We start from the raw sequence: 27,345 nt of genomic DNA on the forward strand, positions 1-27,345 counted from the left end.
TACAGGTAACAGAGCACCACACGTTCTCAAGACATAATACAGCTAAGATGTAAGTACTGATGGAGTGATCATCGTACTACTAGAGGCTGGTGCCAATAGGTGGAGATGAGCCTTTACTAGCAGGATAAAGATGGTCGTTGAGTAGGGGAGAGCTGCGAGTGAAATGTGTCGAGACGAGGGCTTAGATAACAAGAGGAAAGAGGGCCCTGCTCTGAAGAGCTAACAATCTAGTGGGGAGGGGCGACAGACAGATGACAAGAGGTGCAGGCAAGTGGGAGGTAGCCTGATGGCAGTATTCAAGCAAAGCTGAGATGTTCACGGCATGAGGCAGGGGGGCGGAGGCGCGGCTTCAGCACTGGGTTATGCATCGGGAGGGTATGCTTTGATGAATAGGTGGGTTTTTAGTGCCCGTTTGAAGCTTTGCAAGGTTGGGGAGAGTCTGATGGAGCGGGGGAGTGCGTTCCACTGAAGGGGTGCAGCACGGGCAAAATCCTGAACTCGTGCATGGGAAGCAGTGACCAGCGTGGTGGAGAGGTGACGGTCATTAGTCGACCGTAGGGGGCGGGAGGGAGTATGAAGGGAAAGGAGGTTGGAGATGTAGGGAGCAGTGGAATTAGATATGGCCTTGTATGTGAGGGTGAGGAGTTTGAAGAGACTTCTGTAGGGGAATGGGAGCCAGTGTACATTTTGTCGAAGGGGAGTGGCAGATGTGGTGCGGCGGGAGAGGAAGATAAGCCTAGCTGCGGAGTTCAGTACAGATTGGAGGGGAGCAAGATGGGAGCAAGCAAGGCCAGTGAGGAGAACATTGCAGTAGTCAAGTCGTGAGATGACCAGTGAGTGGATGATGAGTTTAGTTGCACTCTGGGAGAGATATGGCCTGATACGAGCAATGTTGCATAGCTGGAAACGACAGGATTGTGTCAGAGTTTGGATGTGGGGTGCAAAGGAGAGGGAGGAGTCAAGAGTGACACCAAAGCAGCGGAGTTGGGGAACGGGGGTGATGGTGGTGTTGTCAACAATGATGGAGATATTGGTTGGGGGTGTTGCTCTGGATTGGGGGAAGATGATGAGTTCAGTTTTGTCCATATTGAGCTTTAAAGAGCGTTAAGACATCCAGGAGGAGATTGCAGAGAGGCAGCTGGAAACCTGAGAGAGGACAGAGGGGGACAGATCAGGAGATGAGAGGTAGAGTTGTGTGTCATCAGCATAGAGGTGGTATTGAAGGCCAAATGAGTTAATGAGCGCACCCAGGGAAGAGGTGTACAGGGAGAACAGAAGGGGTCCAAGGACAGAACCCTGAGGGACACCAACAGGAAGGATGGAAGGGTGTGAAGTGGTGCTGGAGGCAGACACAGAGAAGGAGCGGTTAGTGAGGTAAGAAGAAAACCAGTCAAGGACAGTGCTAGAGAGGCCAGCGTTTTGGAGTGTGCGGAGGAGGAGAGGATGATCTATGGTGTCAAAGGCAGCAGAGAGGTCCAGAAGGATGAGCAGAGAGAAGTGGCCCCTGGATTTGGCCGAAAGCAGGTCATTGGTGACTTTCACCAGGGCAGTCTCAGTTGAGTGGAGAGGGCGAAAGCCAGATTGTAGTGGATCGAGGATGGAGCTGTCAGAGAGGTAGCTTGTGAGACGGCTGTAGAATAGTTGTTCAAGTAATTTGGAGGCGAAAGGGAGACGAGAGATGGGGCGGTAGTTAGTAGGTGATGAGGGGTCGAGGTTGGGTTTTTTGAGAATAGGTGAGACCAGAGCATGTTTGAATGGCGAGGGGAAGATGCCGGTAGAGGGGGACAGGTTAAAGAGGTGAGCAAGGTGGGAGCAGGCAGTGGGGGAGAGGGAGCGGAGAAGACGGGAGGGAAGGGGGTCCAGGGGGCAGGTGGAGGGGGGGGAGGATAAGATGAGGGAGTGGACTTCCTTTTCTGAAGTGGGACAGAAGGAGGACAGGGTGGGATAGATGGAGGGGAGGGATAAAGGGGGCAGGGGTGACGGCGGGAGATGTCGTGTTGCATGTCCTCAATTTTGGAGATGAAGAAGGAGGCAAAGTCAGTGGCAGTGAGGGAGGATGGGAGGGGAGGAGGACTGAGAAGAGATGAGTGCTTGGAAAAAGGATTGCTTGGCGAGGGAAAGCGCAGAGCTGTAGGAGGAGAGAATAAACTTGAAATGGAGGAAGTCCGGCAGAGAGTGAGATTTCCTCCAGGAGCGTTCAGCGGAGTGTGAGCATTTTCGTAAGAAAGGGATGCGCCTTATGTCTCTGTTGGGAAAATGGGGGCGTGGGGGCGCCAATTCTCATTCTTGCACCGGGCACCAAAAAGTCTAGTTTTGGCTTTGCTTAATACAGTTTAAAAGTTGTCAGCACTTCAACCCTGGAATTGGATATTTGTCACTTTCCTTGCCACAGTTTTCTTCTTAATAATCAAATTACTTCATTATTTTGATGGGTCGATCAATTTTGCCCTGCCCAGCTATTGTAGCTGTATTCATTTACTTAACCATATTTACATCTCACTATTTAGGGCTCATTTACTAAGCCTTAGACAGAGATAAAGTGGATGGAGATAAAGTCACAGCCAATCAAATCCTAACCGCCATGTTACAAGCTGTGGGGCAGATGTATTAACCTGGAGATGGCATAAGGAAGTGATAAACCAGTGATATGTGCAAGGTGATAAAGGCACCAGCCAATCAGATCCTAACTGTTAATTTACATATTGGAACTGACTGGCTGGTGCGTTTATCACCTTGCACATATCACTGGTTTTATCACTTCCTTATGCCTTCTCCAGGTTAATACATCTGCCCCACAGTGTTTGAAAAAACGAAAGTTAGGGGCTGTTTGGCTGGTACTTTATCACCATCCAAGGCTTAGTAAATAGACCAATATCCTTACCTGTAAACAGATCACAATATTTATTTAGCAATCTGTAGTAAAATCTGGTTACAATTATACGCCACACAAAACAGTGTTCTCACAGTATACAGTCCCTGTTAACGATCTCTCAATCTATTAAACAAACATTTGTATAAATTCATCTTTATTTAGCTCAAGTACATAATAGTAAATAATGTTACTGTTTTCTTATGCATATCTTTCTGAAAGTTTATTAACGGTCTATGTCACTTGCGTTCAAGATGGATGTTTCTGAATTGCACAATTGTTTCTAATTAGCAGCTTTTTTTAATTAACAGAGATGCATGTAAATTACATGAGCACAGTTTACTGCATTGCAATTTCACAGGCCGTGCTCATGAATATGGTAATTTGTTTCATTTTATACCCTTTCAAATTGTCTCTTTGAAAGAAAACATCATATTTTATTGGAGATTTTATTTGAGTTTCTATCTCGATTCCTGATGCCTGCATATGCGTTGGTAGTTGACTGTGTCACAGTAAATGAATAAAATAAGATAGTATTTTAGTTAGTTACTATAGAATACCGTTATTCCCAAGTGATCAATTTTTCGGTTGGAATTTGCATTGAAATCATGACAATGCATTTTGAAAAGGAAAACTTTATTTACACTCTTTTTTGAAAACAGAACAAATAGCTACGGTAATGATCCCTCTAGTTTATTTTTATACCATGTCCGGGTACCAGTGTTTCCACTTTTTTTTATTGAGGAAGCATGCATAGTGTCTGAGCAAGCACTTTCTTATTTAGGGCAATTTAAATTCTAACATGTTCGTCTCCAAACTTGCAATTACCAACGCTCTTCTATTTTCACTAATTGTACTGGCTAGAGACGTTGGTTGGAAGCCAGCAGTTTTGAGGGTTAGCAAATTGTAATTTTTATCCTGCTACCTGGAAAAAAAATCATTTGCAAAATCCCTTGTGTAATTAGTAGGACCCATGATTAATTGTCCTGCAAAATTAGCTCCACTGTTGCTTTTATTTCACTGCTTCAAATATTAATTAACGTTAACTTCTTCCCTCCACTGTCGCCTCTTGAATATTCAGTGTTGTGGTGAAAAATTAGCCAGGTTTTCTTCCTGCATTAGCTCGTTGGAGCTTCGATTGCTGGCATTAGTATTCTGATTTAAGAGATCACACTTGGGTCAGAAATAATTTTTATTGAAGGGCAAACAAGCAGCAAAGCATCATGGGAAGGCATTCACGCACTAACTGCAAGCAAATTGCTTAAATAATGATTCATTCCCTTGTGCTTTTGGGTACCATTAGCAAATATGCAAACCTTTGCATGGTTGTGTGCCCGGGAATACATTATTGACATGTAGTTAATGTATATTACCTAATCATTAAAACGTTATGAAGAGACCAAGTGGAACTGTGGAACCGTGGTCCCTTCAAATTAAATGTTCTACTTAAAATAACTTTTATTCTATCACATTATATCTCACAGCGTTGAAAGCAAAGGTTGTTCATTTGGGCATTTACCGCACTTTTCTCCCCTTCTGGTAGATTTATGGCTAGTTCCTTTCTTCATAGCCTTTGAGGGCTTATTGCAACCAAGAAAACTTTGACAGTTTTATTTCTGAAATGTTTAGTTCTGCCAGATTTGAGGTTAGCACATGAATTTTCACTGCGTGTATCCAGTGATGCCATGTGTGAATTATTAAAAATTTCCCTGTTCAAGGGAAAATCTCCACTTTGAGTCATATTTAGGAAAAGACTGAAGCTAAACATTGTAAAAGAAAATCTCTATCTATCTATCTATCTATCTATCTATCTATCTATCTATCTATCTATCTATGTGTGTGTCTGTATTAGTAGTTATATAGTTACAGTATATTGGGCTAGGCATATACATAATGCTAATTCTTAACATTACAGCTTAAAGACAATTTATAGCAAATATTTGCCTGAGTTCACCACAACTACATTCCATGTGCTGATGTGTTAATTGCTTAAATATGGAGAACACACATTAAAAAATACACTAAAAAGACTACATACAATATACATTTTGGAGCAATGGGTTTCTGATTGGGACTATAGCATTCTACATGCTTTGCCATGTTATATAACTGTAATACTTGCAGATTTTTACGGTATCCGGTCTTTAGGTCGACAGCACTTAGATCGACACTCATTAGGTTGACCACTAGTGGTCGACATGCATTAGGTCGACATGGAAAAAGGTCAACATGAGTTTAAAAAAAATTATTCATTTTTGGAACTTTTTCATACTTTATGATCCACGTGGACTACAATTGGGAACGGTAATCTTGCCGGAAGCACAAGGGGACACGGTGCACTAATTGGGGTTCCTGGTCAATTTATGAAGAAAACGAAACAACCCCCCCCATAAAAAACTCATGTCGACATTTTTTCATGTCAACATTGTCCATGTAGACCTAATGGCCATGTTGACCTATTTCAGGTGTCAAACTAGTCACTGTCGACTAATGGTGGTCGACCTAGTGACTGATGACCTAGTTACTGTCGACCCTATGATCCACACACGATTTTTACTTTATATGCTTTTTGAATTCCCAGTTAAGAGTAAGACGCTGAATATTTTGTTTACGAGCAAGTACAGAAATCATTTTGGACTTTCAATCAGTTAATTTATTAAAGACCCCATTCCATCCTCAGTAATGTAGGGTAGACACTTGGCCGACAGATCGGCTGTCTGGCCGACCCACCGACCGATTTAGTAAGTCGGTGCCTGCGCATACACACTTAATAATTGGCCGGCCGATATGTCTGGCCATAGGAACCAGTGTGGCCAAAATATATGTCGATTGCAGATGCATATCTGAACTATATGTTTGCAATACTGAGAGGCCGAAAAGATATATCTGTTAACTACGTAGCTTACAGATATATCGTGTGTAAACCCTGCAGATTGTCGACATTATATATAACTGGTCAACTGTTTAGTCTGCGGAAAGGGGGGTTAGGTTTGGCAGCAATGGAGGACGTTGGGGTTAGGCACCAAAGGGGAGGTTAGAGTTAGTTTGAGGAAGGGAGAGGTAGGGGTAGGGGAGAGCGGAGCTCACCCCTGTCAGGATTTCAATCTAGGGATGCCGACGTCAGTATACTGAACGCCGGCATCCTGAATGCTGGTATCTCATCCCCAACCCTGTTTAGATTAAGTCTGTAGATGGCATGCGACGTAGCTGACAAAAAAAATACCCATAAAGCAGAGATTCCTATCATTGGATGAAACAGGAGGTTGTTTACAAAGCACAAATCATCAGCTGCTAAGTGCAAAAGCTTCTTTAGGTCAATTGTACATTTTCAATTTACCTTGGATTCTTCTGAGGTGAATGGGTTCCTAGAGCACGATTAAGGATGGGCAGAAATTACATTAGCAGAAGGGAGGTGTTGGGAGGGGATGCGGTCAATTTACCGACAATCAAAATCCAGACGATCAAAATCCCAACAACCATTGACCGACAGTCAAAATCCTGACAAAGCCAAAATCCTGGCATGGTTAAAATACCAACATTTAAAATATCAACAAGGTCAAAATACTGACATTTAAAATGTCGAGAGTTCAAAAAGTCGGCATGAGTTTTTCATGATTTTTTTTTTTTAAACCGACTTGTTCATACTTTACCATCCCAGCGGACCTGGAGGGGGAATATAATAGTGTGCCGAGCGCAGCAAAGCACCATACCCGAAGCATGACGAGTGCATGCGGTACACTTTTACGGTGTCCATGTCAACCTATGTCGACATACACAACAGAAAACAATGAAAAACTTGTGTCAACTTTTTGACCAGTCGACATTTTAAATGTCAGTATTTTGACCTTGTCGGGATTTTGACTGTCGGTCAATTGTTGTCGGGTTATTGACCATTTTGATTTTGATTGTAGGTATTTTATACTGATCCCATTGGGAGAATTAATGATTTCCTAGCATGATACAGAGTAGGGGAACAGATGAGCCTAGATATGTGGAGCAGTGAAGAAACAAGATCTCATTTGTAGTGTGAGATGACAGCAATTAGATAAAAAGTGAGCGGATCGGTTTTGTTGGAAACCAAATACACTCAAACTTTGGGGGTCCGAGTAGAACCGCATCCTGGGTCGGATCACTTTTGAGGATCCGAGTGGACCGAGTCCCAAGTACTTAAAAGGGGGGTGTACTCCTAGCGCTACCATGGATAAACACACAATACTTGTTTTAAAAGAGGATGTATTTATTGTACACAATCACAAAACAGCTTAAAATGCCGTGGCATTGTGGAATTTCTAAGGTCTATTCTAAGGCAAGTAAATGATGTGAGCCTAGAACAGACTGTTGTTATTATTACTGGTCTTAAAAAATGAATTTCTTGGGTATAATTGCTATTTGCGGGGAGTGTTCCTAGTACCGGTAGACAAACTTATCCACAAACAAAGACAAATAACACACATATATAGGAAGGTAAAGTAAATTGCATTAAAAAAGATACTTTGGAGGTCTGGATGTATGTTATTGAAATCACAAAGTTTTCTTTACTCCAAAGCTTGACCTCTAGTGCACAGTAATTAAAGTCAATTAAGTGTGATCACTTGTGATCGATCAGAATAAACATCAGTTCAAAGTCATTAAGGTACTATGTGAGGGTGATGCGTTGTTTGCGTCTTACCCACTCCGTCACTTTGTGTAATGGTAACGTTATTTGTAAGTTTCCTGGTTGTAGTTCGGTGCCCCATAGCCTATTAGGTGATTGGTGTGCTTTTTTCTGCAATGTCAGTCCCTCGTGACGGAAAGTAGATGTTCATTGAAAACACATGCTGCCAGTGAATGGATGTTGGAGTAACTTGTGTGGTGCTGGTAAATACCTCTTGCGGCAAGTTGTCACAGCTTATGGGGCTTCTCGGTCCTCCTGGCTGCAGAGACCGGTCAGGTTTGCTGGGTGTCCGCCGGCGGAGCTTACCAAGCAGTCCGCTGAGTGCACTGTTGCGGCTCTGTTCAGGATCAGTATCTCTGTAATCAACTAGTTTCACCTTGTGCAGGTTTCCTCAGGATTGCAGGATGCCGAGTCCCAAGTACTGTAGGTTCTTCCCTAGAATTCTGAACTCATATTAATAAACTGAGTCTCTGGTTTTTCATTGCATGTAAGTCCCTCACCTGTGATTTCACACAGCAGAGTGTATGCTGAGGTGGACAAAATTGACTGGAAATGACTGAAAATGTATATTATAATGATGTTAATAATACTATTGAAATAAAAACAGGTCCAAGTTACATGATTTTAGATTTTTTTTTATAGATTTTTATCGATTTTGAAAGAAACCCATATCCAAAACCCAAACTGAACCCAAAACACCTGAGGATGAATCCTCTGAGAAATTTGTTGTGCTTAGCAATGGCACTTTGTTCATTACTTGTGCAGGTGTGTATAATGTGTGTCGTTTTTTAGATTGTATTCCTTATGAAATATTTATTTATCTGTTTATAATTTTTCTGTCTTTGCCCAGTTTTGTTCTATAATTGTTGTTCTAATTGTAAAGCGCAACGGAATATGCTGCGCTATATAAGAAACTGCTAATAAATAATAAATAAATATTATCTGTTAGGGTGTATTTTTAACTGTATTTTTTACATGCAATTAATAAAACCATACATACTGTATAGACTTTTACAGTTCTCTGAATAAGCATAAGTGATAAATATACGTTAAGTTCTTACCATAATGTATATTTCTCTGGCTGGGTCCACAGGATAACATTGGGATTCCCAAAGCCATTTTACTGGTGGGGACGCTCCTGATTGCACAGGAGGACCTTTCGCCCGAAGTCTGCGTCATGAGAGGCAAAAGTATCCAAGGCATAATGTCTGATGAATGTGTTTATGGAAGACCATGAGGCTGCCTTACATATCTGTTCTGCTGAAGCACCCTGTTGTGCTGCCCAAGAAGGACCTACCTTACGTGTAGAGTGTGCAGAGACATTAGCCGGAGTAGGGAGATCTGCATGAGAATAAGCTTCTAATATTACCATTCGGAGCCATCTCGCCAGCGTCTGTTTACTAGCAGGCCATCCTCTTCTATGGAATCTGTAGAGGATGAAGAGAGAATCTGTTTTCCTGATGGCACTAGTACGATCTATGTAGATTCTTAAAGCTCGGGCCACGTCCAGCGACGCTTCTCCTGCAGATAGTCCCGATACCTGAAAAGCTGGGACTACAATCTCTTCATTCAGGTGAAACTTTGATACCACCTTTGGAAGATAACTAGATCTCGTTCTGAGAACTGCTCTGTCTGGAAAAAAAACTTAGGAAAGGAGACTTACACGATAATGCTCCTAAATCTGACACTCTTCTGGCTGACGCCATTGCCAGTAAAAAAAGCACTTTTTACGTTAACCATTTAAGATCTACTCTCTTAAGTGGTTCAAACAGAGGACCCTGGAGAAATTTAAGAACTAAATTCAAATCCCAGGGAGCTGCAGGAGGAACAAATGGAGGTTGAATATGTACTACTCCTTGAAAAAACGTACGTACATCCTGTAAATCAGCAATCTTTTGCTGAAACCATACAGTTAACGCTGATACTTGAACCCTCAAGGAAGCAACTTTCAAACCTTTATCCAATCCTGCTTGAAGGAAATCCAAAATCCTGGACACTTTAAAAGATGGAAGTGAGCAAGCCCGTGGACACGGGTGAAACGCGTTTTCCTACCTAATTCCTATCCAATATGCAGTAAGGACCTTGATTTCTACAATATGCAAGAAGGATTCTGAACCAGGCATGCAAAAAGGTTCTCACACGGGAGAATATCTTTATTATCCTCACCCTTGACTGACCCAGGGACCTGGGCAGTAATTGGTATCACCTTTCATACTAATATAATAATTTTTATTTTTATCAGTTATTATAACTAATTGATAGCATATAAGATGATAGCCCTAGTCTTGATACATACATGTTATACCTGATATAATATTATTCTTTTTGCTCGTCAGACAATATTTGATACATTGTATCTGAGACCTCACTTGATAGCACCCTTGGATATATTACCTATATATTTAAATGAAAGTGTTTTGGATGAAATCCTCACCCAGAAAAGGGCATTTTTGCTGGGTTTTCAGTGTGAATATATACCATAGATAATACTGATGTGCAAACTTATCTGCAATTTTACATGCACATTTTGTCTATAAATTGCCTGAATCTATGCACTATGTTACTTTCTTATTTCTTATAAAGAATTCAATACCTTTTCTATTTTCGTGGACTCTCATCCATGATTCCTGGGAGCAATCCCAGGTCTAACAGGACAGCAGATCCACACTTCTTCCTTAAATCTATTAAATAGGTGCACTCTCATTGGTGAGTGGAACTCCTCATTCATAGGTTACTACCATACCTCACCGCTAGAGCCCAATCTCGTCTGATCTTGGAAGCAAAACGGTGATGGGCTGGGTCAGTATTTGAGGGGTGACCCTCAAAGAATACCCAGTGTAGTAATCTGAGGTTGTTCCAAATCAAAACTCGAATACCAACAGCAGTATCACCACTACTTCTTCCTTCCCATCTCATACAATTTTCTTGATTCTATTCAGGCAAGAACATCGGTATATCACCAATTTTTGGTCTCCTTAACCATCATCTTCTTAGGCGAGACTCAATAGAACCTAATCTTTTCAGTTCTATCCTATCAAGTACCCATTGAGGGCTTAAGTGGCTAAGACTAGACGAGATAGTTTATTTGGTACACATAATCCCGGTGTAACTGATACATATTTTTGCATGACCTATTTTGGTCCCATTAAAACAAGCACAGCTTGTACTGGTATGGCATGAGAACAGGTGTATGGTTAATATATCTACACCCCCATGCCAGTCTATATTGGGATAGATCAAACCAGGACATAACCCCATTTTTTGACTTGTTCCTCCTACAAATGCAATATGAGTGGATACGGACAATATTTTAATTAAATATAATAAAAATTGTATGTTTTAACAAATTTCATAAATACATACTTAATAAGAGTGCACCCAAAAAAGAGTCTTCTTTACTCTTCGTTTTCACTTTAAAAGATCTCAGATTGAAATTTTTTCCAGTACACCAATGAATATAGGCTTGCCATATTCTATGATACACACGGGCCGAAGAAGGCTTTCTTGCTCTAAGCATAGATTGGATTACTTGTTTCGAAAATCCTTTAGCCTCTAAGATAGAGGTTTCAACAGCCACGCCGTCAAAGACAGGTGATCCAGATGACTGTGACAACAAGGACCCTGCATTAGTAGATCTGGACGTTGAGGGAGCAGTATCGGTGCTTCCACGGACATTCTCAACAGATCTGTGTACCAATGCCTTCTTGGCCAAGCTGGAGCTATTAGAATCATTGCTCCTTTTGCTTGTTTTATCTTTCTCACTACTCTGGGTAACAAAGATATTGGAGGGTACAGATACGCCAGCTGAAACCTCCATTCTACTGACAGTGCGTCTACAAGGACCGCTCCTGGGTCCCTTGTTCTCGATCCGTACCTTGGAACTTTGTTGTTTAGACGAGACGCCATAAGGTCTATCTCTGGTAGACCCCATCTGTTCACCAGTGTCTGAAACACTTCTGTGTGTAGTACCCATTCGGTTTCCTGAATGGTGTGCTGACTGAGAAAATCCGCTTCCCAGTTTAGTACACCCGGGACAAATACTGCTGACAATGCTGGGAGATGGAGTTCTGCCCATTTTAGAATAGGAGTTACTTCCTCCATCAGTCTCTTGCTGTAAATACCTCCTTGATGATTGAGGTATGCTACTGCCGTCGCATTGTCTGAGCGAATCTGGACTGGTCTTCCTTGCAGACTGTCCTTTGCCTGAACTAGAACCAAGTAAATGGCCCTTATTTCCAACAGATTTATTGGCAGGCGACTTTCCCTTGCGGTCCATTATCCCTGGAACCATAGGCTTCCGAGTACCGCACCCCAGCCTTGCAGGCTGGCATCTGTTGTCAGGACTTGCCACTCTTTTATCCAAAAGGGTCTCACCTTGTTTAAATGGTCTGTCTGTAGCCACCACGCTAGAGACCTTTTTACGTTTACTGGAAACTTTATCATCTGCTTCTATATCGTCTGATGATTGCCGTTCCATTTGGTCAGAATAAGGTGCTGCAATGGTCTGGAGTGGAACTGCGCATATTCCACCATGTCGAAGGTTGATACCATCAGACCCAACAGTCGCATTGCTGCATGGACTGACATTGTCTGGGCGTGCAACGCTTCCTGAGCCATGACCTGCACCTTGACTATCTTTTTCTCTGGTAAGAGAACTTTCTGTAGGTCTGAATCCAATATGGCCCCCAAATGAACCATCCGCTGTGACGGATTCACAGATGACTATTCCCAATTTATGAGCCACCCGTGTCTCTGTAAACAAACTTTTGTCTGTTGAAGATGGCTCAAAAGTACATCCTGCGAATGTGCTAGAATTAACAGGTCGTCGAGGTATGGGAATATTCTTATCCCCTGTTTGCGCAGACAAGCTGCCATAACCATCATGATCTTGGTAAACACCCTGGGTGCTGTAGCTAGCCTGAAGGGCAAGGCTTGGAACTGAAAATGTTCCTGGAGGATGGCAAACCTGAGGTAACACTGATGCGACAGTGCTATAGGCACATGTAGGTAAGCATCCCATACATCCAGAGATATCATGTAATCTCCCAGTTCCATAGCCAACATTATGGAGCGTAACATCTCCATGTGGAACTTTGGGATCCAAATGTATTTGTTCAACATTTTCAGATTGAGAATTGGTCGATATGACCCATTTGGCTTCTGGGTTAGAAATAGATTGGAGTAAAACCCCTGTCCCCTTTGTGATGGAGGTACTGGGACAATCACACCTGACTGCAGTAATTTTTGGACTGCTTCTTGTAGGGCATTGGCCTTCGACTCTATACGAGATGGGCTGGTGCAAAAAAATCTTTGAGGAGACTGCCTCCTGAATGGGAACCCATACCCCTGAGATTCTACCTTCTGCACCCAAGCATCTGCTGTTGACTGTTGCCATATGTGTGCAAAATGAAGGAGTCGGCCCCCAACCCTGGAATCCTCCAGGCGGAGGCCCATCTCTTCAGGCTGATGGTTTCTGTTCAGGTTTTGAAGCTGGCTTTTTGCTAGCCCACTGCTTCCTACCGCTGGATTTAAACTGGGGTTGCTTAGGCTCCTCTTTATCTTTCGCCTTGCTTTGCCAACGAAAAGAGCAACATTTTAAACCCTTGGACTTAGGGTTATAGGTAGCCGGAAATCTGACCTCCTTCGATTCAGCCTCTGATTCTAGGATATCCGATAAAGGTTTTCCAAAAAATATATTACCGACAAAAGGCAATGCTTCCAATTCTTTCTTGGATTCCGCATCTGCCTTCCAGGTCCGTAGCCAAACTGCTCTGCGAGCGACTACTGTCAAGGCTGAAGCTTTAGAAGCAACTGTACCTACATCAATTGCAGCTTCTTCCAAATACTGGGCAGATTGTCTTAAACGGCAAAAACGATCCTCTTGCTCCCTAGTAGGAGAAGGGATGTCATTCTCTAGTTCCTCTATCCATTCGCCCATTGCCTTTGCTACCCAGGCCGAAGCCATAGCAGGTCTTACCACTGCTCCTACTAGAGAAAAAATATTTTTCAAAAGGCTATCTACCCTTCTGTCTGTGACATCATTTAGTGAGGTAGATGACAGTGGTAAAGCAGATTTATGCACGAGTCGCAGAACATGTGCATCTACTTTTGGAGGAGCTTCTCTTTTCGAACAATCCACAGCTAGAAATGGATAATAAGAATCCCATCTTTTAGGAATCTTATACTTTTTACTGGGCGCCGCCCAAGACTCATCCATCATTTCCGTCAGCTCATCTGACGCTGGGAATTCAGCTCTCACTGATTTTGTTAGTTTAAATACAGGTGCTTTAGCTTTTAAAACCGTCTTGGCTGGCTCTTCCAACGAGAGAACAGCCTTCACAGCTTTAATAAGTTCAACTACATCTTCTGAACTAAAACTCTGCGGCTGATCATCATACGGAGTATTCAAATCTATTGTATCATCATCCGATGTATCATCTTGTGTAGTCTGCCACATAGACGTATCTGTCTTAGTCTTACCTGTCCCTTGGTTGCTTGTAGAGGCTACTGGAACCAAGCCATAGGAAGGGAGCTGCATGTATGGGTTAATAGTGTAACCTAACCCTTGAGGTGGCGTACCGGAGTTAACTTGTCTGCTATAGAAGATATGAGTCTTTGCGAACACATTCCATAGTGGCTCTGTGGGTGGTTGAACCAACTCCTGTTTTTTACTTCGCTGAAAAGCTAAACAGTTTGCACACTCATAAGCGACTAATTGATTCATATCAATTACCCCTGACTTACAAGATAAGCATGTTAGGGCTGTAGGAGTGCTTGATAAATTATCCTCATCACTTTTGCCGCTCACAGACATGGTAATAATCTGTTATTGACTACACAATTTGTGACAGAAAATCACCCTTTATGTAAGTATATAGAGGTGAGATCAATCTGACCACAGTGCACCTGATTTGAGGGTCAGAACAGGACTGACATTACACAGAAAAGTCAGCACACATACTAGCAGTCAGTCACATGTTAAAGCATTAGACATTGCCATATGAGAATACAACCTCCATAACAACTTATACATAAGTAGGAAAATTGTACTTCTGTTTTAAACTGGTTCTTTTTTCCAACATAACATGCAGAAAACACAGTAATATACAGGTCTCATATGCAATAGGTACTAAAAATTAACTATTCATACTAAGAAGTAGAGAGAATTTTTAGTACTGTATACCCTGCCTCCGGAGAGCGGGACACAGGGAGACTCACCACACTTCCATATCCAAGCAAATACGCTCGTAAGACGCTGAGTGGATTCAGACGCTACTGATGTACACTACCGCACTTGATAACTGATAACGGACACGGTCGCTAAATGACGGACACGGACGCTGAGCGGCTTCCACGTGTATGCAGACGCTAAGGCCTGCGACTCGGTCTGGGCGGGAACTCTAGTGTACACAACCGCAGCATCTAAGCTGCGACCGAGTACCCTCGTGGTAGCATCTGAGCCGGAAGTGAGGTCATTCAGTTCATGAAACGAAAGACGCGCGGAAACTGGCCATGAACTCGGAGGAGGGGCGGCCAGGAGAGCGTCTGAATCCTCCTGTTGACTTAAACTCCCAGGATCGCAGCCTCTACCTAGTCCTGGCGCCTATGATCCCCGGAGCGTAGCGCTGTCGCACTCGAGATGTTCGGCGCATCAACACACTGTTTGTAGTCTCCACCAAATCAGTGTAGCTGTGTCCTGACCCCTCTAGTAAGAGGAAGTCCATAGACTCACCATCTCCCCATCCTCTGGCCACAGCCTGGTTACGTCTGCTGGACCTGCTAGAACATCCGACACAGACGCCCGTCGAGACAGCACTAATACCCGAAGGTAAGCGTTGTTGCGACCCGGTGGGGAGTTGTTGGAGCGACTCTTTCTAGTATGCGTTTAAGACGCTGTTAAGAGAAGTCGCTCAAAAAAACAATATAGTAAGTCTATAAAAATAAAATAATAAAAAGCTTGAGGCTGCTATATCAGCAGCCCTGCGACCATGCGGCTTCCTGCCGCACCAAGCAAAAAACTGATTTGACTGAGTCAGTGGGCGGGACTATATGGTGAAGGCCCCGATGCATCCTGGGAGGCCAGAAAGCTCGTGACCGTGTTGGTGCCATTTCCGCTGTCGCTCAACCATATCCCAATGTTATCCTGTGGATAATCCTGTGGACCCAGCCAGAGAAATAATGTTGTTTACATACTAAGCTAATGGTACAGTAAGGCAATTTGTTAGGCATTCCTGAAGATACATGTTTACTTTTCATGCCTAAAAGTGTGGCCTGCTTGGTAGAGGCCAGTAGCGGATCTTGCCACGGGCAAGCAGGATTTTTGCCCGGGACGCCGCTCTCCCGAGGGTGCCGCCGCCGTGGCAAGATCCGCTACTGGTGCCTGCCGTGCGGTGCATGATGACATCATCGCGCACCGCACGGCATTGTGGGAGAGGCCATAGACACTAAAGGTCATAATTGACCTCTAGTGTCTGTGCGGTGCTATGGGAGAGACGTCATGTTGTCTCTCCCATAGATCCGAGGAGCGGTGCCGGCAGCTGGAGACGGAGGGCAGCAGCGGTCGGGAAGTGGGGATGGTAAGTATTTTTTCTTTTTTTCAGGTAATCGGTGCTACTAAGGGCACACCTACAGGGGGCACAGTTACTGTGGGCACAGCTACAGGGGGCACAGTTACTGGGGGCATAGCTGCAGGGGGCACAGTATTGGGGGCACACCTACAGGAGGCACAGCTACAGGGGGCACAGCTACAGGGGGCACAGCACTGGGGGCACAGCTACAGGGGGCACAACACTGGGGGCACAGCTACAGGGGGCACTACTACTGAGGGCACAGCTACAGGGGGCACAATTACTGAAGACACAACTGCAGGGAGCATAACTGTGACCACGCCACTTCCCCATGAAGCCACGCCCCTATTTTTTGCTGCGTACCGCAGGAGCGCACTCACCCTGTTTTACTTGTGGGAGGGGGGGGGGCAGCGGAAACTTTCGCCCTGGGCGCCACAAGGTCTAGGACCAGCACTGGTAGAGGCGGTGCACTTCAGAGTATAAGCACAGCAATGGAGGTCTTGGCAATGGAAGTGGGAGGGGGGGGGGGGGGAAATAAATATAGGTTAATTGGTGCGTGCATCTATTCATGTATGGACCTATAAAAATATGCCCAATTAATACCCCCAGTAGAGTGCCAATAACATTCCAGACTTCACAAATGAATGAAAACTTCCTTAGTACTGTATGTTCCATAAAGGTTTTTGTTGAGTCTTTTGGCCAAACAAGCATTTTCAACTGTTATCATTATGTACTGAATGTTTTTTTCTTTTATTACATACTGTAGTTCAGTGGAAAACAGACTGACTCTAGAATGGACTAGGGTTACATTAACCACCTTTTTTCAATGTCAGACTGTAATTCAGACTATACATGTTGATCATCGCCAAGTTGGAAGTTAGTCTTATATATGAGAGCTCATAACATCTTTATTATAATGCATTTATAATGATTTAGTAGAACTATTCTCACACTCAGTATTTAGTGTTCTTCTTTATTTGCATATAACACTTAAGAATAAAATGTGGTCTTATAAAGTACTGTAGCTTCAGGGGAAATAAAATCTACGCTTGTAGTGTCTGGAAATTCTATAAACTGCATTAAGGGTTGAAGCACTCGCCCTAATGTCAATTAAGTTATTAATAAAGCCAATAATTACATTCTGGTAGGCATATTTCACTTTTGCTTTTTAATTCTTTACAGTGAGATCCCAGTTTATCTTCCCGGTGAATTCAGTTTGGCTGTCAGCCTTGCAATTGCATTTTAATATTGTATGGTCATTTACAAGCATAGTACTTAGAAAGATTACAGATGAATGCTTTCCATGATTTTTGCTATTACCTGTTGTGAATCATTAAGAGGTTGCAAAATGATAAGTTTCTTAAGTACATTTCGGTGTTTCCCATGACATTGGAATACGGTAGTCTTCCTTGAGGGAAATTCTTACCAAAGTAGATCTAAGTGGGGATGCAAGCAAAATAAGTATGAATTAAAAATAAAATGAATTTAATTAGTAGATATCTCATTGTGGGTTATTTGTTGCCAAAGCAAAACTCATACAACCAGACATTTGCTAACAAAGGGGTAGATTTATCAACTAGTGATATTCTTGTTACTCTGGAGAAGGCTTAAGTATCATCTCTACAGTGTGTGCTTATAAGGTTTGATATTTGGCTATACGGCAAGCACGGGAATGCCCGACAAGCGGATAAATGCTGATTGAATATGTGCCGTTGTAGCATATCTACCTTCACATTCCACAGCTACAGGTGTCTTTAAAATCATTTATTATTTTGTGTGTTCACTATAGTAAGTAACACTACTACACGGCTAATAGAGGAAGTACTTGATAGTCAGATTAACGCTGATTCAACATATGCTGTTATAGCACATTCATTCTTATAACTTACAGCTACAAGTGCCTCCAGCAGTATTTATTCAGTGTGGGTTCTAGCAGGGCTGATACATTACTACACGGCAAGCAAGAGATCACCTCACAATCAGACAAATGCGGATTAATTATCTGCCGATGTAGTTCATATACCTTTGTAATTTGCAGTCCAAGGGGCCCTTTTATTCCACCTATCAATCTGTGTTCACGGGGGGCTGACGCACCATGGTGTAGTCAGTATAGGATCATATATGCATTACATACCTGTACAGCACAGCCAACCCTGATTTTTCAGTATACAAGCATTACGGGAAGATCCATTAGAGTATCAATACTGACTGTATTTAACTTGATGGCAAATCAGTGGTTTTCAATGAGCTGCATATTAAGCTGACTCACACGTATTATTTCCTCTACTGACAATCATATTCTGCCTGAATAACTCAGGATAAAAATCGGCCTCAGTTTATTAGTGAATCACAGTGGATATACTGCCTCTATAAGCATTAAGTTCGGTATACGATTATACCATACTTTTAATGCTGGGCATATTAATCGTCGTTTAAGGGTCGTGAGTAATCCATGATATGAAATAGGGACTATTCTATTTATAGGTATGAACGAATGTACCAACCCTTGCGTGCCCATTTAATATTAGTATACATATCCCCACCCACAAGCTCAATCCTAACAGTGAATACATAGGCTTAATTAACCCCATCCAGTCATAGTCATTTTACTGTGATGGTGGGGTATAAGCAGCAACTGCTGTGAATGTAGTGCTTATGAAACATAGTGACACATTTAGAACTAAGCCATTTTGCAACAAAGTTGTTCTTCAAATGCCCAATGAATACAGTGACATACGCCCAACGAGCCATAACTCACTCTTATTGATCGATATGCTTTATCTGACTTCATATTGCTGTTGATACAGCTAGAGCAAGAAGTTATTCCAACTGTGCCAACGAATGTGCAAGTATCGTGTGTATGTCAGGAGTGAATACTCAGGCGACATAGGACAGTGAATCTTGGGCATACAAATTTGTATATATACCATTCTTCTTATTTCAAACTCAAAATATTTTTCTGACACACATGGGCTGTGGATGGCAAAGTATTTGACACGTATAAAGAATATATAACAAATACTTACACCACAGAGGACACTGGGAGCCTGAAGTCTTCAGTAGCTGCCAGTTGTGGGCACACCAAGTAGTGTAGATTTGATTTACTCACATGTACACATAACAGAATTATTTGTCAATTGATCAGTATTCCAACTATTCTCATATATACTTGGCATTGGTAGTTTCTGCAATCATCGGAGTGGATACATTTTTAAGTCTTATCACTTTTCTATCTTAGAGCACTATTCTTTTGGATTCTATATTCAATTTTACCTATATATTTCGCTACGCTGACCGATTTACGGCCTCTCAATGTGATAATAAAAGTTATATTTTAATTTATCTTTTGTGCACCTTATCAGTACAACCCCATTGTCTTTTTTCCATATCATGTGTTGTTAATTGGTTGTCTTAGGTAGCACCCCCAAAATTTATGTATATGAATCCTTAAAGTATTTATTGGGGTCACTACATGTGATTTATTTCACTTTACCATTCTTTGATATGTAATTTGAGAGTGCAGATTCTTTCCCAGTTCTTTTTGTTGGTACTCTGGAGAAGGCATAAGGAAGTGATAAACCAGTGATATATGCAAGGTGATAAACGCACCAGCCAAACAGATCCCAACTGTTAATTTACATATGGGAGCTGATTGGCTGGTGCCTTTATCACTTTGCACATATCACTGGTTTATCACTTCCTTATGCCTTCTCCAGGTTAATACATCTACCCCTGTATCACTTGTTATGAATGATAAAAAGTGCTCCAACCAATCAGCTCCTAACTGTCATGTGTTTAAAAAATGACAGGAGCTGATTGGCTGGAGCATCATTTATCATTAGTAATGAGTGATAACAAGATACCATTTGTTGATAAATTTGCCCCAAAGTCACTTAGTGTCTAATTCAGAGATGCACGCAAAGCGATGGTTGATGTGCCTCTACGATGATTTTTGTCTGTACATGCGCAGGATTTGCACTGTGCATGTGCAGATTTGGGGCTACGATGTCGCTTGCAGTGCCCCAAACACTGCAGCATGATTGATATGCTGCTGACGTTTGAGGGCACCAATGACAGGCACCCTACAGAAAACGGGGCATGTCGCCCCCATTTCATTGGTGTGCTGTAGCCAGTGGTTGCGTTCTTGGATGCAGCTTCACTGGCCTCAGCAGCATGAAATCTCTGAACATCATAGCTAGATTTGGGGGGGAAAGCACAGAGCATATGGTACCCCAGGTCCCCCTCTTGCAGGTTCCCCAGTCGAAGCACACTGTCATCACTAATGCTCCCTCTTGTGCAGCAGCAGAACCAGACTCCCAGATTGTAAGCAGGACAGTATGCATTGCAGGCAGAGACACAGAAGTGTAGACTAGTAGGGGTCGGCACCATACTAGATTTGAAATTGCAAGGAGTTGTATATATACTCTTGCGAGTGGACCAACAGTGTGTAACAATAGAAGGATCCCTGATAGGGGTGCTTGATGTAAAAGTTGGTGGTGCTCCCAGAGTCAGGGGTATCAATTATAGTGTACAAAGAAAAAAGAAAGACTCTATGTTGGGGCTCACTTGATGGATATGAAATATGTTAAAACTTAACTTTTATTATGGTTAATCATAAAAGAAGAATGGACACAGACTTACATACAAAAACCAGAGATAAACTAACCCGCAGTCACTTCACTGCTAATCCAAACAGACAATCAGAGGATCTTTTCACTGTGGGTACTGCAAAGTGTGTCACCATATGAGAAAAACATACAAAGTATCAGATCGATATGGCGGAGCAAGGACAATTGGACAATTCATCAATTGCAATGCTATTGGGGTTGTATATTGTATCTCATGCAGTTGTAACATAGTAACCTAGAACACGAGGGATCAGTGAGAATTGCCTCAGCAGACTTACAAAAAATGAGGAAACTTACACCTGTGGCACGCCACTTTCATAGGTTCCATCAGAGCAACCCATTGGATCTACAAGCCTTCGGTCTGGAAAAAAATTAATTTGGGTATCTGAGGTGGTGACCTAATGCAAGAACTCCTCAAACGCAAATCCGAATGGACTTTCAGACTGGATTGCCTTGCACCAAGGGGGATGAATGAGCACATCAATTATGGAGTGTTCATCTAGCCCATCCAGTCCTCAAACAGGGGACATGCAATCACTCCTCCCAATGTACATTTAAACAGTAGACCCTTCAAAATAAGACCTTAAACTAATCTCTTTCTAACTTATAAATTATCTTATTCAACTATTCACTTACCTGGTTGCATTAACCCTATCCTTTTAACTCACCCACACAGTGGCGGAACTAGCGAGCGGTGGGCCCAGGTGCAACAAACTGCTTTGCCCCCCCCCCCTCCCCATACCATCCAAGTCCACCCCCTCACCCCTGGAGAGGATCTGGTGAGGGGGACATGCTCAGGGCCAGGGAAATGGATACCTAGCAACAGTGCCGTAACTAGACATTTTAGCACTGTGTGCAAGAAACGGCATTGGAGCCCATCCCCTCTATGTAAGGCAGGGGCAGTGCGCGGCGTAGGCGCGCGCAAAAAATATGGGGGTGTGGCTACGTGGGGAAGGGGTGTGGCCACAAAATAATACCAATTCATATAACGGTACACAGTAATCTCCATTATTCAAATTACGCCGCACAGTAGCACCACTACACCAGGTAGAACCCCTTTTACACCTTACAGCGGACAGATTCTCCTTTTTACACATTACGGCAGACAGCGTCCCCTTTTTTTTTTTTTTTACACATTACGGCAGACAGCGTCCCCATTTTTTACACATTACGGCAGACAGCGTCCCCTTTTTTTACACATTACGGCAGACAGCGTCCCCTTTTTTTGTACACATTATGGCAGACTGTCCCCCTTTTTTTACACATTACGGCAGAAAGAGTCCCCTTTTTTTACACATTACGGCAGACAGCGTCCCCTTTTTTTTTTACACATTACGGCAGACAGCGTCCCCTTTTTTTTTACACATTACGCAGACAGGATAGATAGATAGATAGATAGATAGATAGATAGATAGATAGATAGATAGATAGATAGATAGATAGATAGATAGATAGGTACAATAAGCTGCAATGCCGCTTTGGTGGGTGAAAACAGACGGATATTGCGATTAATGACTGATGGTAATTATTGCAGTATCCAATTAGAGGCCATCTTCATCGGCTGAAAAACACGTGGTATTGGGGATAAATTTATCACGGATTATGCTTGGCTGCCTGAGGTATCCGAAGCATAATCCGTGATAAATGCCAGTATCGGTGGGAGGAGCCCAATGTATCATGGAAAATAGGATAGCCCCGGGAGATACATGAATAATTGGATACAGAGGCAAGAGATGCAAACAGACACTTTTACAAATTCCATATAACATTAAAAAAATTATAATTTTTATATATATATATATATATATACAGGTTGAGTCTCCCTTATCCAAAATGCTTGGGACCAGAGGTATTTTGGATATGGGATTTTTCCGTATTTTGGAATAATTGCATACCATAATGAGATATCATGGTGATGGGACCTAAATCTAAGCACAGAATACATTTATGTTTCATATACACCTTATACACACAGTCTGAAGGTCATTTAATACAATATTTTTTTATAACTTAGTGCATTAAACAAAGTGTGTGTACATTCACACAATTCATTTATGTTTCATATACACCTTATACACACAGCCTGCAGGTCATTTAATACAATATTTTTAATAACTTTGTGTATTAAACAAAGTTTGTGTACATTGAGCCATCAAAAAACAAAGGTTTCACTATCTCACTCTCACTCAAAAAAGTCCGTATTTCGGAATATTCCGTATTTCGGAATATTTGGATATGGGATACTCAACCTGTATATATATATATATAAATCTATTTGTGTTGATACATATGCAACACAATTCAAAACATTTAAAACACCTAACTCCTACCAGGGCCTGTTGCTGCATGGCTGACTCACCGGCACATATGGAATGACCAGGATCAGAAGCATTTTATTACAATGCAGGATGTCTGGAGGGGGAGGCGCTGGAGAGAGGAGGAGATGGGAGAGCGTTTCCTCCTTACAGCAGCAGCCAGTGAGACCCAGCAGCCAGTGAGACCTGTGAAGTTTGTACGAGGGAAGGACGGACCCTCCTCCCTCTCCGGCCGGGACCCCTCCTCCCTCTCCAGCCTGGCTGCTGCAGGCGCTGAATGTGTTGTGATGGAAGCGGGCGGGCGCGTAGCGGGAGGCGGACGGCGGGCGCATAACTTGCGGTGGCATGATACAATGAGTCATTGTGACTCATTGTAATGCCGGCGGCTGTGGGCCCCTTAAGTGCGGCGGGGCCCCAGTGCAATGCACCGGCTGCACTGCCAGAAGTTCCGCCCCTGCATGGTAATCTGATCATCTCCAAATATCTCAATTAAAATAATGCCCCAAATGTGACCCCCCCCCCCCCACAGACCCAAACCCTCCCTAAACTCTCAATGAAAATACTGCATCAAAATTGCCCCACCCCCACATACACACTATTTCATAGACCCCAATGCCTTAACCCTAGAACTGATATCCAGACCTGATATTCCCACTATGCTTCAATGAGAATAATGTCCCAGAATTTCCTGAGAGACAGAGAGAGGTGCTGCAACATCAATGTAGAGAGAAGTGCTGCAGCAGCCGGGGCAGAGAGATGGCACAGCAGCCTGGGCAGGACAGAAGTAACCCTGCTGCACAGCTACAAGCAGACAGTGAGACATATAAAGAGGGTGGGCAGAGCTCCGGCATGTGCCGGCTGTCAGTGTCTCCTGCTGTCGCCTCTGGCCTGCCCTGTTCCCTACCTAGTCTCCGAGTCAGTGTGTGCCCCCTGCTTCTCCTGTTCTGTGGCTGCCAGTACAGTGGCCCGTGGGAAGGGTGTGTGGGTGGGTGGCAGCGCGCCCTCTAACTATTCCGCGCCCAGAGCTCGCGCTCCACTGGAGCCACCCTCGCTACACCCCTACTTGCGAGCAGGGCCTTCCTGCCTCTATGACTGTTATTACCCAGTTTTGTTTTATGTCAGTTGTTTCCAAATATAAAGCGCAACAGAATTTGCTGCGCTATCGAAGAAACTGTTACTAAAAGAATAATAAATAGGAGATAGGGGATGTGGTCGGCGTCCCGGCGGCCTGTATTCTGGCGGTTGTGTGACAGACACCGGAACACAGACTGCCGGAATGTCGTAGCTGAGTATCAGGGTATATGCACTAGAGGGGTTGTTAGCCGTAGCCGCCACCTCCCCACAGGTTAGCCCTAGATGGCACCCCCCAAGGGTTATGGTAGGGGGCAGGAGAGGGGTAAAATACTTACCCGTGTACAGTGTCGGGATGCCGCAGTCAGTTTTGTAACTGTTGGCATGCTGACAGCCGGTATTTCATACCCAACCCATAGATAGATAAGAGATAGACAGGACATATATAGATACACGGTAGGGAGATAGATATAACCTATACAGATATAAGGTAGGGAGATAGATCTGAGATAGACAGGACATATATAGATACACGGTAGGGAGATAGATATGAGATAGATATGACCTATACAGATATAAGGTAGGGAGATAGATATGAGATAGATATGACCTATATAGATATAAGGTAGGGAGATAGATATGAGATAGATATGACCTATATAGATATAAGGTAGGGAGATAGATATGACCTATACAGATATAAAGTAGGGAGATAGATATGACATATATAGATATAAGGTAAGAAGATAGATATAACCTATACAGATATAAGGTAGCGAGAAAGATATGAGATAGATATGACCTTTATAGATATAAGGTAGGGAGATAGATATGAGATATATTTGACCTATACAGATATAAGGTAGGGAGATAGATATGACCTATAGAGATATAAGGTAGGGAGATAGATATGAGATAGATATGACCTATACAGATATAAGGTAGGGAGATAGATATGAGATAGATATGACCTATATAGATAGAAGGTAGGGAGATAGATATGAGATAGATATGACCTATACAGATATAAGGTAGAGAGATAGATATGAGCGGAAATGACCTATATAGATATAAGGTAGGGAGATAGATATGAGATAGATATGACCTATATAGATATAAGGTTGGGAGATAGATCTGAGATAGATATGAGATAGATATGACGTATATAGATATAAGGTAGAGAGACAGATATGAGATAGATATGACCTATACAGATATAAGGTAGAGAGATAGATATGAGATAGATATGACCTATACAGATATAAGGTAGGGAGATAAATATGAGATAGATATGACCTATATAGATTAGTGATGCTCATCACTAATATAGATATAAGGTAGAGAGATAGATATGAGATAGATATGACCTATATAGATATAAGGTAGGGAGATAGATATGAGATAGATATGACCTAAATAGATATAAGGTAGGGAGATAGATATGAGATAGATATGACCTATACAGATATAAGGTAGGGAGATAGATATGACCTATACAGATAAAAGGTAGAGAGATAGATATGAGATAGATATGACCTATATAGATATAAGGTAAGGAGATAGATATGACCTATATAGATATAAGGTAGGGAGATAGATATGAGATAGATATGACCTTTATAGATATAAGGTAGGGAGAAAGATATGAGATAGATATGACCTACACAGATATAAGGTAGGGAGATAGATATGACCTATACAGATATAATGTAGAGAGATAGATATGAGATAGATATGACCTATATAGATATAAGGTAAGGAGAGAGATATGACCTATATAGATATAAGGTAGGGAGATAGATGTGAGATAGATATGACCTATATAGATATAAGGTAAGAAAATAGATATAACCTATATAGATATAAGGTAGAGAGATAGATATGACCTATATAGATATAAGGTAAGGAGATAGATATGACCTATATAGATATAAGGTAGAGCGATAGATATGAGATAGATATGACCTATATAGATATAAGGTAAGAAGATATATATAACCTATACAGATATAAGGTAGAGAGATAGATATGAGATAGATATGACCTATATAGATATAAGGTAAGGAGATAGATATGCCCTATATAGATATAAGGTAGGGAGATAGATATGAGATAGATATGACCTATATAGATATAAGGTAGAGAGATAGATATGACCTATATAGATATAAGGTAGGGAGATAGATATGAGATAGATATGACCTATATAAATATAAGGTAGGGAGATAGATATGAGATAGATATGACCTATACAGATATAAGGTAGGGAGATAGATTTGACCTATACAGATAAAAGGTAGAGAGATAGATATGAGATAGATATGACCTATATAGATATAAGGTAAGTAGATAGATATGACCTATATAGATATAAGGTAGGGAGATAGATATGAGATAGATATGACCTTTATAGATATAAGGTAGGGAGAAAGATATGAGATAGATATGACCTACACAGATATAAGGTAGGGAGATAGATATAACCTATACAGATATAATGTAGAGAGATAGATATGAGATAGATATGACCTATATAGATATAAGGTAAGGAGAGAGATATGACCTATATAGATCTAAGGTAGGGAGATAGATGTGAGATAGATATGACCTATATAGATATAAGGTAAGAAAATAGATATAACCTATATAGATATAAGATAGAGAGATAGATATGACCTATATAGATATAAGGTAAGGAGATAGATATGACCTATATAGATATAAGGTAGAGCGATAGATATGAGATAGATATGACCTATATAGATATAAGGTAAGAAGATATATATAACCTATACAGATATAAGGTAGAGAGATAGATATGAGATAGATATGACCTATATAGATATAAGGTAAGGAGATAGATTTGCTCTATATAGATATAAGGTAGGGAGATAGATATGAGATTGATATGACCTATATAGATATAAGGTAGAGAGATAGATATGACGTATATAGATATAAGGTAGTGAGATAGATATGAGATAGATATGACCTATATAGATATAAGGTAGGGAGATAGATATGACCTATACAGATATAAGGTAGATAGATAGATAGATATGACCTATATAGATATAAGGTAAGGAAATAGATATAACCTATATAGATATAAGGTAGGGAGATAGATATGAGATAGATATGACCTATATAGAATAAAGGTAAGAAGATAGAAATAACCTATACAGATATAAGGTAGAGAGATAGATATAAGATAGATATGACCTATATAGATATAAGGTAA

At 41.9% G+C, this 27,345-nt stretch overlaps 1 pseudogene; it reads left to right on the forward strand.

Moving 5' to 3' along the window:
* Positions 1–10,252: 10,252 nt before the first annotated feature.
* LOC134946027 (5S ribosomal RNA) lies at positions 10,253–10,370 on the forward strand (annotated as a pseudogene).
* The last annotated feature ends 16,975 nt before the right edge of the window (positions 10,371–27,345 follow it).

The sequence above is a fragment of the Pseudophryne corroboree genome, chromosome 7, assembly GCF_028390025.1.
Source record: "Pseudophryne corroboree isolate aPseCor3 chromosome 7, aPseCor3.hap2, whole genome shotgun sequence".
Classification (NCBI taxonomy): domain Eukaryota; kingdom Metazoa; phylum Chordata; class Amphibia; order Anura; family Myobatrachidae; genus Pseudophryne; species Pseudophryne corroboree.